We start from the raw sequence: 13,157 nt of genomic DNA, 5'->3' as shown, positions 1-13,157 counted from the left end.
AAACCTTCTTGGGTGACACACCAGGACGATATTGCAGACAATATCCAGTGGGTTGAGTCTGTAGATGGCATCTTCAAACATGTCAAGGAAATTAAAGGTGACTCTAGCACTACCTCCCATGGACACAGATGTTTGCCAAACCGCTATGTTTTTGATGGTTCATGGGCCACCCTTGTGTGATTTGGGGTATCTCGGCTGCTCCCCGATTAGACTACCCAGCACCCCAAACTGTATATGAATGGACCAAGAAATCTGGACTAATTTGGCCAGGTGACAAAAGCAAGATTTATGGCTCCCAAAGCCAGAGGGCAGGTTTCCTGTGTCAGATGCTTTGCAACCTGGCCTGCTCCTACGAACAGAGAGTGCAGATGTGCGGATGCTAACACTGCTGGTAGCAGAGGTGATGGCAAGCCCCAGGTATGGGATATTACAGAGCCCACTCTGATCTTATCTTTGAATCACATGGGTCTTTTTATCATATGTGGCGACAAGTTTATCTAGCGTTCCCGGGTTTAGAGAGGCAGGTGACATGGATGGTCATTCTCCCCAGGACTTTTCTTCTGCGAACAGAATCAATAGGAAAACAACACTAACTGGATGTGTCACAGGGTCCCTGAGGATGACGCTACGATTATTTCTTTATCTGTAAGTTGGCTTGGCTTTAATTATCTTGTTTGAGATTCGTGGTTTCTAGGGGTCCTCCCGTTTCTCTTTGCCTTGACCTTGCTCACAGACTATGACAAAGGCTTCGTTAGTTGTGGCCCAACACACAGATGCTGGGGGTTTTCTCTACAGACATGTTTGCAAACAAATATCATCCAGGCTAGAGGCCATCAGGCACACCGTTGGCACTTGCTTTCTTTCCAGATGATGCTAATTTAAACCATATAACAATTCTACTAGTCCATGGTGGCCAAATGGAATCAGATGAAAGCAAAGGACTCTCTCGCCCTAGAGAAGCGTCCTGTACTGGCAATATCATACAATCACATTGAGGGGTTCACAGTACCCCTAAAGTTAATCCGTGGGCTGGGGCTTCTACTTGCCACCAAGCTAAGAATTCCCATTGAGTTTACTGAGATGAGACAAATTCAAAATCGTCCAGTCAACTTACTTAATTTCTGATTTTCTTGTTCCTACCTTTGAAATGCATGTTTTAAAAAGCACAATGGATTAATTTTGGCCTTTGCCTAGACGCTCCCTAAATATAAGCCCCAGTTATTGTCACACGTATGTGATAGGTGTTTCTGACTGTCTGCAAGGCACCACCATCTGAGATCTCTCCCGGTCCAAACCTTCCTGAATTCCCTCCCTCCACCTGCCTTCCACCCAGCCTGCCTCTGAACTTGGGATCTGAATGGAGGAAAGGTGGTATGTTAAGAAAAGTGGCAGCTCACGATCAGCATCTTACCCTTCCTTGTCTGCACACGCTGCTCCTTCTCTAGAACTTCCTGGCTGATGGGTAGAAATCCTTTCAGACCTCAGAGGGCTTGAAGGGAGAATCTGGAGGCCAACAATAAGCCACCCAAAACTCTGAAGCAGATCTTTAAACTACAAACTTAGCTCCTTCCACAAAATGGAGCCTACTCATGGGTAAGACTGGAATGGGAGCTGAGATGTCATACTATGTGTGGAGCATGACCCAGTGCTTGTTAGGCTTGAGGACTCTAGTGGCTTCGGAGTAAATCGATGGGTGTTTTAAATTTATGACACATTTTATATATTTATACACACACATAATGGAATATTACTCAGCTATAAAAAAGGAGGAGAACTTATCATTTTCTACAACACAGATGGACCTAGAAGGTATTGTGCTAAGTGAGATGAGTCAGACAGAGAAAGACAAATACCACGCGATTTCACTTATATGCGGAATCTAAAAAACAAAATAAAACAAACAAAAAGCAGAAACAGGCCCATAAATACAGAGAACAAACTGGTGGTTCCCAGAGGGGTGGCAGGGGCTGGGCAGAATGGGAGAAAGGGCGGGGGAGCTACAGCCTTCCTGTTATAGGAAAGACTTGGTCACCAGGATGAAAGGTACGGTATAGGGGATCGAGTCAAGGGTATAATAGCATGTATGGTGAGACACGGGAGCTACCTTCATGGTGAGCATAGCATGACGTATAGACTCGGGTCACTGTGTTGTACCCTTGAGAGTGATATAGCATTGTGTGTCAACTATACTTCAATAAAAAAATTTTTTAACATACCTAGTATATACCTATCATTATTTCATTATAGTACTGGAGTCTTTCCAAACATTGTCCAACCGTTTGCTTAACTTCTGAGCTGAATTAGCAAAGTAACAAAAACTTGCTCATGGCTCAGTAAATCTATATATTTCCTTTCAGTTAGGAAAATTATAAAGGAAAATTTAAACATTGAATAATCGATGTCATATTCCCTATTTTTAATCTAACCAGCAAATGAATTCCTAGCCTTAATGATAAGGTGGGATGTATGTCCAGAAAGGAACACAGACTACCCACACCCTGGCTTTAGCCCGGTGAGACTAAACCTTCACAGGTGGATTTCTCATCTACAGAACCGTAAAGATAATACATTTGGGCTATTTGTAGCCATTAAACTTCTGGTTTGTCACAGCGGACATAGAAAACTAATACAGGTGTGTATTGAATCTACTTTGCTGTTACTTTTATACCAGAGTCTTGGAAAGAATGAGATCAAGCTGGCGCCAGCCCTCGAGGTGCCGGGCAGAGGTCCCAGGGAGCTGTTCCAAGCATATCACGGAGTCACAGGAGGCAAGGACTTCTGGGCGAGATCTGTAAATTGAATTCCCAAATGCAACCCAGCCTTCTCTTGAGCTGTTTCCATGGCAGGCCGGGCCTGAAGAAGAGCTTGTGTGGGATAATTTTGCACCTCCCCAAGTCTCTGCCATAAAAGCTCACTTCCAGAAGGAGGGATTTGAGTCTATGATGTGCAACTTTTAACCCAAAACTAAAAAACAACAGCAAAAAAAGAAAGTTCCTTTTAACACATATTGCCTTATGAGCCCCTTTGAGCCAAAGCCTTGGGCACAGCGCATGGATGGATCGACTGGGTGCAGGACTGAGGATCTCTGTACCGGGAGGATTCTGAATCCAAGTTCAGCTGGACAGGAAAGAGCCCGACCACACGGGAGACTAAAGCCCCCCCTGGGTCACACTAGCACTTCCTTCCCCAGTGGAGTTCCATCTTCCTGTTGTTCACGGGCTGACGCCCCTCCAAGAGGAGTAGGGTCCCTCCAAGCCAGAGATGCCCAGATGCTCCTTCACTTACCCAGCAAGTGACCACTACTCCCTGCAGCCCCGTGTGAAGTGGCTGAGGATGTCCCAGAGAAGAAAACAAAATTCTGACGCTCTCGGGGCTCCCACTCCACCCAGGACACAAACAGTAAACTAAGTCAGGTACCTGGTGTGGAAAGTGCCAGGAAGCAGGGAAGAAGGGGGTATCGAGGAGGAGGCAGAGAGGCTGCAGCTTTAACAGTGAAGTCACAGGGAGCCAGTTTAAGAGGGGATGTGGAGGCAGCGGGACAGTGAGCAACAGGTACATCCGGGACCAGAGGGCTGCAGGCAAGGGCTGGTTTATGCAAAGGCCCTGAGGTGAGACCAGGAACAGGCAGATGTGGCTGGAGCAGAGGGTGGGAGCGTGGGTAGAAATAGTAGAAGATGAGGCCAGAGAGATGGTAGGGGGCGGATATAGGGCCCTCAAGTTACTTAGGCAGTAATTTGTCTTGGAGGTTCAGGGGAGTCACGATCGTTCTAAGCAGAGGCTGATGTGCCCGGCAGTGACTGTAGGAAGTGGGGTGGGAGAGCAGGGAGGCCAGACAGGGGGCTCCTGTGCCAAATTAGGTGGCGCGATGCTATTGGACCCAGTGCTAACGGTGGAGGTAGAGAAAAGGATTCAGACTCGACTTGGAAAGCCAGGTCCTGATTCAAGTCATTCTTGATTCATCTAAAGCTGATGTTACTCTGCCCTGTTCCTTTATCAGTGGCACCCTTGCCACTAACTGCAGGACCAATTAATATTATAACACGTATTATGACCCGATGGACTGCAGTACCCCAGTCCTGCATGGAGGGGAAACTTTGAAAATTAATAGTGAGGTGAGAGATAAGCGAGTAAGAACGGGTGGGATGTGTCATTGATGGCAAACTTAAGGGTTCATCAGAGTCACCTGGGAGGCTTGTTAGGCCACATCCAGGTCCCGCCTCCCTGAGTTTCTGATTCAGGGGGTCGGAAAGGCCCCAGGAGTTTGTTTTTCGGAGGCTGATGCTACCAGTGTCCAAGGACCACACTTTGAGAACCACTGGCTCTCAGGATAGGAACAGAATCTTTGACTGTCTCAAGCAGAGGAGAACCTAAGACTCATTTACTGGGGCGCCTGCAGGGCTCATTCGGCTAATTGTCTGCCTTGGGCTCAGATGGTGATCCCAGGGTCCTGGGATCGAGCCCCTTGTCGGGATCCCCGCTCCATGGGGAGTCTGCATCTCCCTCTACCCCTTTCCCCTGCTCATATGCTCGCTCTCTCTCAAATAAATAAAATATTTTAAGAAAAGAAAGAATCATTTACTAACTGTTGCAGACCAAATGCTTCCCCGGGGCGGCACCATAAATGTACGGAACTGGTGTGAGACCACGGGCACCAGAAGGGCTGGGGGCAGGATCAGGATTCCCCGGTGGGACTCTACACCCACCCCTTCCCCCTGCAACAGATCAGGAAACTGAGGCCCACGGAGGCCGTGGTTACCCTAACTGATATGAAAATACTCCATTTTTATTCCAACCTGCAAACCAAACACCAATCAGCTGTCTCCTGAACTGTATTGGGATGGGGGTGATTCATTTGAAGTGAAAACAGGCACATGGTAACCACTATTTCTTACATAGAAGAAAGTGCCAATGTCAAGTACCTACACTCGACTTATAAAATATGTGTCTCGATAGCTCTAGACAATGAAAGTATTGATACATTTTACTTTTTTCTTTTAAGTGTGGTTTCGATTTTTTACAGCTCATTCGTAACTTTGATAGGAGAGAACAGTGATTGGGCTGTGACGAGTGTCCAGGTTTCCAGCGCTGAGTTCCCCCGTTCAGCCACAAGATGGGGTAGTTTACAATCGAATAAGCAGCTCAGTGCCGGCAGAGGCCGGAGGAGTGGGATTCCTGCCCCCTTCCAGAATTTCCTCTCGGTGACTCAGTGCCTTGTAGGGCCTCTTGAGAACATCAGGCACTAATTGTATTTTAAAGTCCACCTATTGCAAATGAATTTCCAAATTCTGATTTTTCCGACGCTTACATTCTGAACGTAGAATTCCCTCTTATTACCTTGATTTCTTTGAATGAAAGGTGAACTGTTAGAGAAGACTAGAAGCCGAAACTGTACTTACAGCAACTTCTTCTAATGAAGGAAAACCCTTGCACGTGCAGGAGGAGGACGGGTCCCCAAGGCTCCGCCTCAAGCTGCCCTGCGGCCCAACATGGACCTGCAAGTGTTTGACTTCATTTCAAAACATGTATTTACATCAATGTTTTGAACCTCTAATAAGCTCTCTAAATGTTAATGTAGAAAAAAAGAAAAGAAAAGAAAAGGAAAGGGAGGACTTAAAAGAAAAGAAGACCAAAAAAAAAGACCAATAATAAGAGCCTGAGACCCAGAAATAAGGTGTTGGGCCACATTCCCTGCGAGCCTCCGGGGAGAGAGGCTGGGGGGCAGCTGAGCATTGGCTGAGTGAGGACTAGCCCCTGCCGAGGGAGAACCTCCCTGGTTCATGGGTCCAGGCTCGGCAGAGGCCTCTCCCCCCTGCCAAGCCCCCCTGGGCTGCTAATGTGGTTCAGAGCTTGGCTGCGTGTCTCCTGCCGAAGCACCCAGTGCACCGCGTGCTGCTGACCACCGATCGCAGGAGGCCCGGTCGGTTACTCTGCACACTCAGCGCCGACATCCCATGGGAGGGGGGCCTGACAGAATCACTGCACCCCATGAAATCCATCTCAGCGGACCTCAGTACCATCGGAGTACAGCCCGGGGAGCATCAGCCCTGGTCCCTTTTGGGTGAGGTAATGCCTCAGAACATGCAACGCTAGTTTTTTATCTTTCTAACCAGCACCTGTAGCATTAGGATTCAGAAGGAGCCTACCACGTGGAGAAAGAAAACAAATCATCTAACCATTATCCCCAGCCAACAGCTACTATCATTTTTAGGAATTCTATTGTGGTGTGTTTTCACGTGAAGGCGTATTTCATGTGGTTGCAATTAGAGTATACATACGATTTCCCAATGGGTTTTCCATTTACTGTCATAATCAGTTTTCGGTGCAGCTCTAAGCGTCATAATTATGATTTTAATGACCTCATAATATTCCACCCATTGAGCATATGTTCCATAATTAACTAGTTTTCATACCGTTAGCCACATGGGCTTTTTAAAAAATAATATTGTAAACAACATGCCACAAGCACATTTGGGTGCATGCTTTTCTTTTCATTTGTCCCTAGGGTGAATTCTCCAAACTGGCTTCATCGAGTCGATGGGCCCCAGCTATGACTTTATACCTCATGACTTTCCCAAATGACTTCCCAAGAAGAACTTGCGTCTCCCTGCATCCACACGGGCACTGGGCATTTTCATTTTTGGAAGCCTCCAGCTTTCCCACAGTCTGTCCCTTAGACGCACATTCTTTACTGTCCCTCTCTGTTCCGGGGTGGCCTTCCTACTGAAGGTAGATGATTGTGTGCATGCACCGTATCCCAGCCCCCATGCCCTGCCCCCACTGGGCCTGGCCCCATGGTTATCCTCTGGGCACCCTCAACAGAGTCCCCCCACCCCATGCTGCGAATGTGCCCACAGTTCCTCAGGGGCCCTCCAGTGGCCCGGGGTCAGTTCCTCTCCTCCCCAGGTGTGCTTCCGCACCCCATGGATGCTCCAACTTCCCCTTCCTGCCTCACTCCAGGCAATCTGGCTGCTGTTTCCACCTCTTCAATGGAATGGCTCTTTCCAGAGCCACCAGTGATGTTAACTGCAAAAGTCAGGGGACATTGTGAGGCACTTTGCATTTGCTCTCTGTGAAGCAAATGACACCTCTCTTCTGGAAACTTCCTCCTGCCTTGGCTTCCAAGTCTTCCTATCCCTCTGATGTTTCTCTGCAGATGTCTGCTGTTTTCTCTTTGAAGACTCAGCCCTTAATCCTTGGTGTTCCCCCAAATGGGATAAATGGAACGTAAGACAATGCAATGGGGCCTCATGCCCTATCTCCATGCTGCCATGTGGGTTCTAAAATTTACAAACCCTAGTGTGTCTTCTATCCTGGCTTTGTGACTCTCAATCCTGGATTCAACCTCCCCCTTCTTTTAGTTCTACACACGTGATTCATGAACAAGCTCATCTGCTTCCAAGATCATAATCTTCCCTTTGTCAATGGCTTTTCCATCTGTGCCTCCAACACGGTTTTTCTATTGAATTTGACTCTTATCTAAGGTCCTGTAGGTATGTCAGATCCAGCAGGTGCTCAATAGAATCCCGCCCCCAAACTTACCTGACAGTTTACTCATGTTGCATTAATGAATGACACCACTCTCCACCTCTGTGATCAAGTTCAAAAGCTGTGTATCACTACAGACTTCTTCCCCTTCCTCACACCCAGGGCCACTTATTCACTAGGAGCTTGTCCATCTAACCTCCTAAAGCTCTCCAATCTCTCCCCTCATGTCCATCCTTCACTGCTTCCTGAGTTCACCTCACAACTCTTGTCAACTCCTGCCTGGGTTATTCCAACGGCCCCACAAATGGCCTCCATTCTGTAGCCTGTTCTCCCAGCCATCAAGAGAGCAGGTAGGTTCTAGGGCAGACTTTCCTGATTCAATTACATACTCTATCTTCTGCAGCTTTGGGCAGATTCTTTAACTTCTTTCCTTTTGAGGGAAACAATAACAGCATCTACCTCAAGGGAGTAGGCGTGAGACAGGATGGGGACTACGTGTGCGTACATGTGTGGCACCTGAGACAGCACCTGGCATATTGTAGGCACTCATTAAATGTTCATTGCTGTTATCATCATCATCATCCTCTTCTTCTGCACCACCAGGTGGAACTTTCTAAAAGAAAAATCTGGTCCAGCCTGTATGCTACTCAAAATCTTTCAATTCAAACACATTTGTACATCCATCCTTATAGAAGTGTTCTTTGCAATAGCCAGAGGGTGAAAACAATCCAGTGTCCATGGATGGATGAATGGATAAACAAAAGGTGGTGTGTACATGCAATAGAATATTATTTTTTTAAAGATTTTATCTATTTATTCATGAAAGACAGAGAGAGAGAGAGAGGCAGAGACACAGGCAAAGGGAGAAGCAGGCTCCCAGAAGGGAGCCTGATGCAGGACTCGATCCCTGGTCTCCGGGATCACACCCTGGGTCGAAGGTAGGTGCTCAACCACTGAGCCACCCAGGCATCCTGCAATAGAATATTATTAAGCCTTCAAAAGGAAGGAAATTCTGATGCGTCCTATAGAATGGATAAGTCTTGAGGACATTATGTAAGTGAAATAGACCAGTCACAAAAGGACAAATACTGTGTGATTCCACTTTCAGGCATCCAGAATAGTCAAATCCATAGAAACAGGTCATAAGGTGGCTGCCAGGGGATGGAGGATGGAAGGGCAAATGGAGAATTACTGTCTCATGGGCACAGAATTTCAGTTTGGGGAAAATGGAAAAGTTCTGGAGATGGTTGGGGGTGATGATTGTACAACAATGTGAATGTATTTACTGCCACTGGACAGTTCACATAAAAATGGTTTAAAAATATTTTATGCATTTTTTGCCAGAGTTTAAAAAAACTTAGTGTCTCCCATTGTCTACAAAGTTGCAACACCACAGCATGTGCTGTAAGTCCTTGAGGATCAGTCTCAGCTCACCTTTTCTGGCCTCATCTGCTACCTCTTCCTGAGCTGCAGCCACACAACACTACTGTGGTCTCTTGGACCATGACTTTGAACAACACACAGCCTCTGCAGGGATCTCCAGTGCCTCACCCTCTGTGTCTGTGAGGTTTGATTCATGCCCATCTCCTATATTTCTGGTCTTGCTGATGGACTTTCACTTGGAATTGTGAAATATTAGAGACTATTCTAGTTAAACACTCTCCTTTATAGGTGGGGAAAATAGGTCATTGATTTACTTGAAAATATATAACAAGTTGGTGGTACAGCCAAAATAAGAACCCATGTTTCCTGCCTCCCAACCATGGACTCATGATATTATACCTTGGCAGCCATGGCATTCATGAGAAAGCTAGTCCTGAGCCAGAACAAGGCTAAATGCTGACATGTGGAGGCCACAGATAGTCCCTGAGAACCATAGAGCTCCCAGACTAATGGGGATTCTGTTTGTTGGGACAAACTTGTTCATTTGTCCATTCAATCATTTGTATATCCATCCATCCCCCCATCCATCCATCCATCCCCCCATCCATCCATCCATCCATCCATCCATCCGCCCATCCATCCATCCATCCCCCCATCCATCCATCCATCCATCCACTCATTAATTCATCTGGGAGACAGCATAGCTAAGAACTATGAGTTGCTTAGTCTGAAACCTACCTCTGCCACCTGTTTGGCAGATTTTGAGCAGTTTATTTGCCTTCCTGTGCATCACTTTTCTTATCTGTAAAATGGGGGAAAATACTAGTTACTTCATAAGGTGGCTATAAGGAATAAATGAACATATGTAGGATGCTCAGTACAGTGCCTGGCACATAGTAAGCTAAGGCTTGGACTCGGCACCAAACTGAGGGAGGAATCCCTCCAATTCTGGAAGCTGTAATGCATAGGCTGGTCCGTTGAGACCCTTCTCCCCTCATGGCAGGCATCGCAGGCCAGCAGTGATGATGACAAAAGCGTCAGGCAGGGGGGCCTGGATTTCAGAGTGGAGGGGGAGTCCCAGGAGGCTTAACTCATGTTAGTGCTCACGTGTCTCTGAGCTCAAAGTTAACTAAGATAAACGCAAGATTTCAAACAATATTCGGATATTATGCAAATAAGATAGCAAGGTTTGTTTTTAAACATTAGCACAAGTAAAGTTTAAAGTTTATGGGCTTTTCTAATGAGAAAGGCAAGAAATAAAGCCAAATGGGAATCGCGCCCTGGGCCAAAGGCAGGCGCCAAACCGCTGCGCCACCCAGGGATCCCCTAAATGGGAATTTCTGATGATTCATTTAGATGACAAGCGGAATTAGGATGTTGTGGGGGGAGACACTGCTGCTCTTGACCAAGGTCTGAAAGTGGCTCTGCCTTTAAACCACGGGGTTTTCTATTTCTCTTTTATCAAAAGCCAGTTCAGGTGTTAGAAATTCTTCTTGGAATATTAATAAATTAAATGGAAAATTTCCCTTCTTTTCATATAAGAATTTTTCCTGATTATTCATTGATTTTTATCATCTACTAAGCAGAAAAGAATTTCATAAAAGGCATTTTTAAGCTACTGACTGTATTGTGTTAAGGGGGGGAGGGAGTTATTTTTGCAAGCACTGATGAATATGGCTGATTTTAAATTTTCTCTCCAACTTAAAATATCTCTTACTGCAATTTGAGGCTGCATTAAAATGCGATGAGCGTCTGTGCACATGTTTTTATGTGTACCTAAGTCTTCATTTTTCTGGGGCAGAGGCCTAGGAGCGCAATTGCTGTGTCAGCTGCATGTTTGGTTTTATAAGAATCTGCCAAACTGCTGGCCAGAGTGGCTGCATCATTTTGCATTCCCCCCAGCAATGTGTGAGCGATCCAGTTTCTCTACATCCTTGCTAGCATTTGGTGTTGTCACCATTTTAAATTTTAGCCATTCTGGTGGGTACATATTGATGTCTTATTGTGGTTTTAACTTGCATTTCCTGAATAGCAGATGACACTTTCTTGCATGCTCATTGGCCATCTGTGCATCCCCCTCTGCAAAGACATGTCATGTTTCCATTCATGTCTTTTGCCCATTTTCTAGTTGGATTGTTGGCTTTTTACTGTTGACTCTTGAGAGTTCTTTACATATTGCGTTACAAGTCCTTTATAAGATGTGTGGTTTGCTGTTCCTCTGTAGCTTCTCATCCTGTAATATGGGATATTTTATATACAATGGGATCTTTTGAGGAGCAAAGCAGATGACCAAGTGCACTTCAGGAAGATCAAGTTTTCCTTTTATGGATCCTTTTTTTGATGTCAAGTCTAAGAATGCCTCTCCTAGCTCTAGGTCCCAAAGATATTCTCCTATTTTTTCCTAAAAACTTCACAGATTTACATTCTTAACATTTACATTTTTAAAAATCTGCGACCCATTTTGAATAAGGTTTCTTTGCATGAGGTATGATGTGAAGTCAGGGTTCACTTTTTTTTTTTTTTTTGCCTATGGCTATTCCACTGCTCAGCGCCATCGTCCTCCATTGAATTATTTTTGTACTTTTGTCAAAATTAGTTGGATCTTTTGATCACAGACATGCATAGCAGTGTTTGTTTCTAAAGAGAAATGCAAGATTAGTGGAATCAAATATTGGGTATCACCTTATCACCTTCTGTGTCTTCCTCTTTATCAACACAGAAGGTTCACATGCTGTGGTGTACTGGCAGCGAGAGTGATTCATGTAGCAGGGGAGCACCTGTGTAGGAAAGGCGATAGGACAGGTATGTACGCATGGTGTTAACAATTTAACAAGCCTGAAGCTCACATTTCCAAACCTTGCTGAGCCTTTCCAAGACAGTCGCCCTGGGACTCTTTATCCAATTCAAACCCCAAACCCTTTCCATGAACTTCCCAGGACCCCGGGATCACAACCCTGAGCCAAAGGCAGGTGCTTAACGACTGAGCCACCCAGGTGCCTTTTGCTTTTATTTTTTAATCACAGGTGGTATTTCCTGTCCTGATGAACCCCACTTTTCCCCTTGATCACAAGCTGACTTTTTCAGGGTTACACAGCAGTAAGTAGGATGAGGTTTCAACAATGACAGACTTACCTAGCTTTGCTACTTACGAACCAGGTGACTCAGGATGAGTTACCTTGCTAAGTCTCCATTGCTTAGATGTAAAATAGACTCGGGGGCATAGTGAGGACTAAGGAAGCTATAAATCCAGGGATCATAGAACAGTGCCTGGTATATAATAAATATTGAATACATGATAGGGAGTGCTGTTAGCACTTTACTGTTTTGAAAAATAAATCCTTGTAAGTGATGATATTTGAAGTACATGCTGAAGCTCCGAAGGTAATTCCATGAGGGCCAATCAAAAATATTCTGAGCAGTGCACTGACTACTTTGAAGGGGTGAACTCTCATGGGTTAGGTGATGTTTGGCATGATTGTCAATAAAGTATTTTCAAGGTAGTGATCACTTCTAGGGAGAGCAAGATGATGGGACAGGTCAGGGGCAGACAAGAAGTTTGACAGTACTGGAAATATGTTGGCGAGGCAGGGTGGTGAGGTGACAGGTGTTTGTTTTATTAATACATATGACACAAATCCTTTTTTAAAAAAATTATCTATTTATTTATTTTAGAGAGAGATAGAGAGAGAGAGCACACAAGCTGTGGGAAGAGCAGAGGGAGAGGGACAAGCAGACTCTACATACTGAGCACGGAGCCAGATGCAGGGCTCAATCCCAGGACCCTGAGATCATAACCTGAGCTGAAATCAAGAGTTGGATGCTCAACCAACTGAGCCACAGGCACCCAAATTCTTTTAAATCCAATGCTACACAATAAATTCATTTAAAAATTTGTCTCAGAGTTATAGTCATATCTGATACACATATATGTAATATTCATAGATGTGCAAAACACAAAAATCAGTTTAGTTCCACACATTTCCATTAAATTTCTGCTGCCAAGTAAGAAAAAAACAAATACATAATCTGCACACATGCTGAGAGGGCTTAATGGACATTGGAGGACCAGGTAAGTTTCAAATGTGGTTAATATGCATCAAGGAAAGTTTGTTGCAAGAGGTAAATCTTTGAGTTATGAAAAATGTAATTTAATGATGGAATGAACCAAATGAAAAATTAAAGTTTCTGGTGGAATTTTTGTACATTCCCCCCCACCTTCAAAAATCCCCAGAATACACTGAGTTCATATTCTGTGTCAATAGCATGCTGGAGGCCTTCACCCTCTTCCT

The sequence above is a fragment of the Canis lupus genome, chromosome 10, assembly GCF_011100685.1.
Source record: "Canis lupus familiaris isolate Mischka breed German Shepherd chromosome 10, alternate assembly UU_Cfam_GSD_1.0, whole genome shotgun sequence".
NCBI lineage: Eukaryota > Metazoa > Chordata > Mammalia > Carnivora > Canidae > Canis > Canis lupus.
This window is presented reverse-complemented; position numbering follows the sequence as displayed.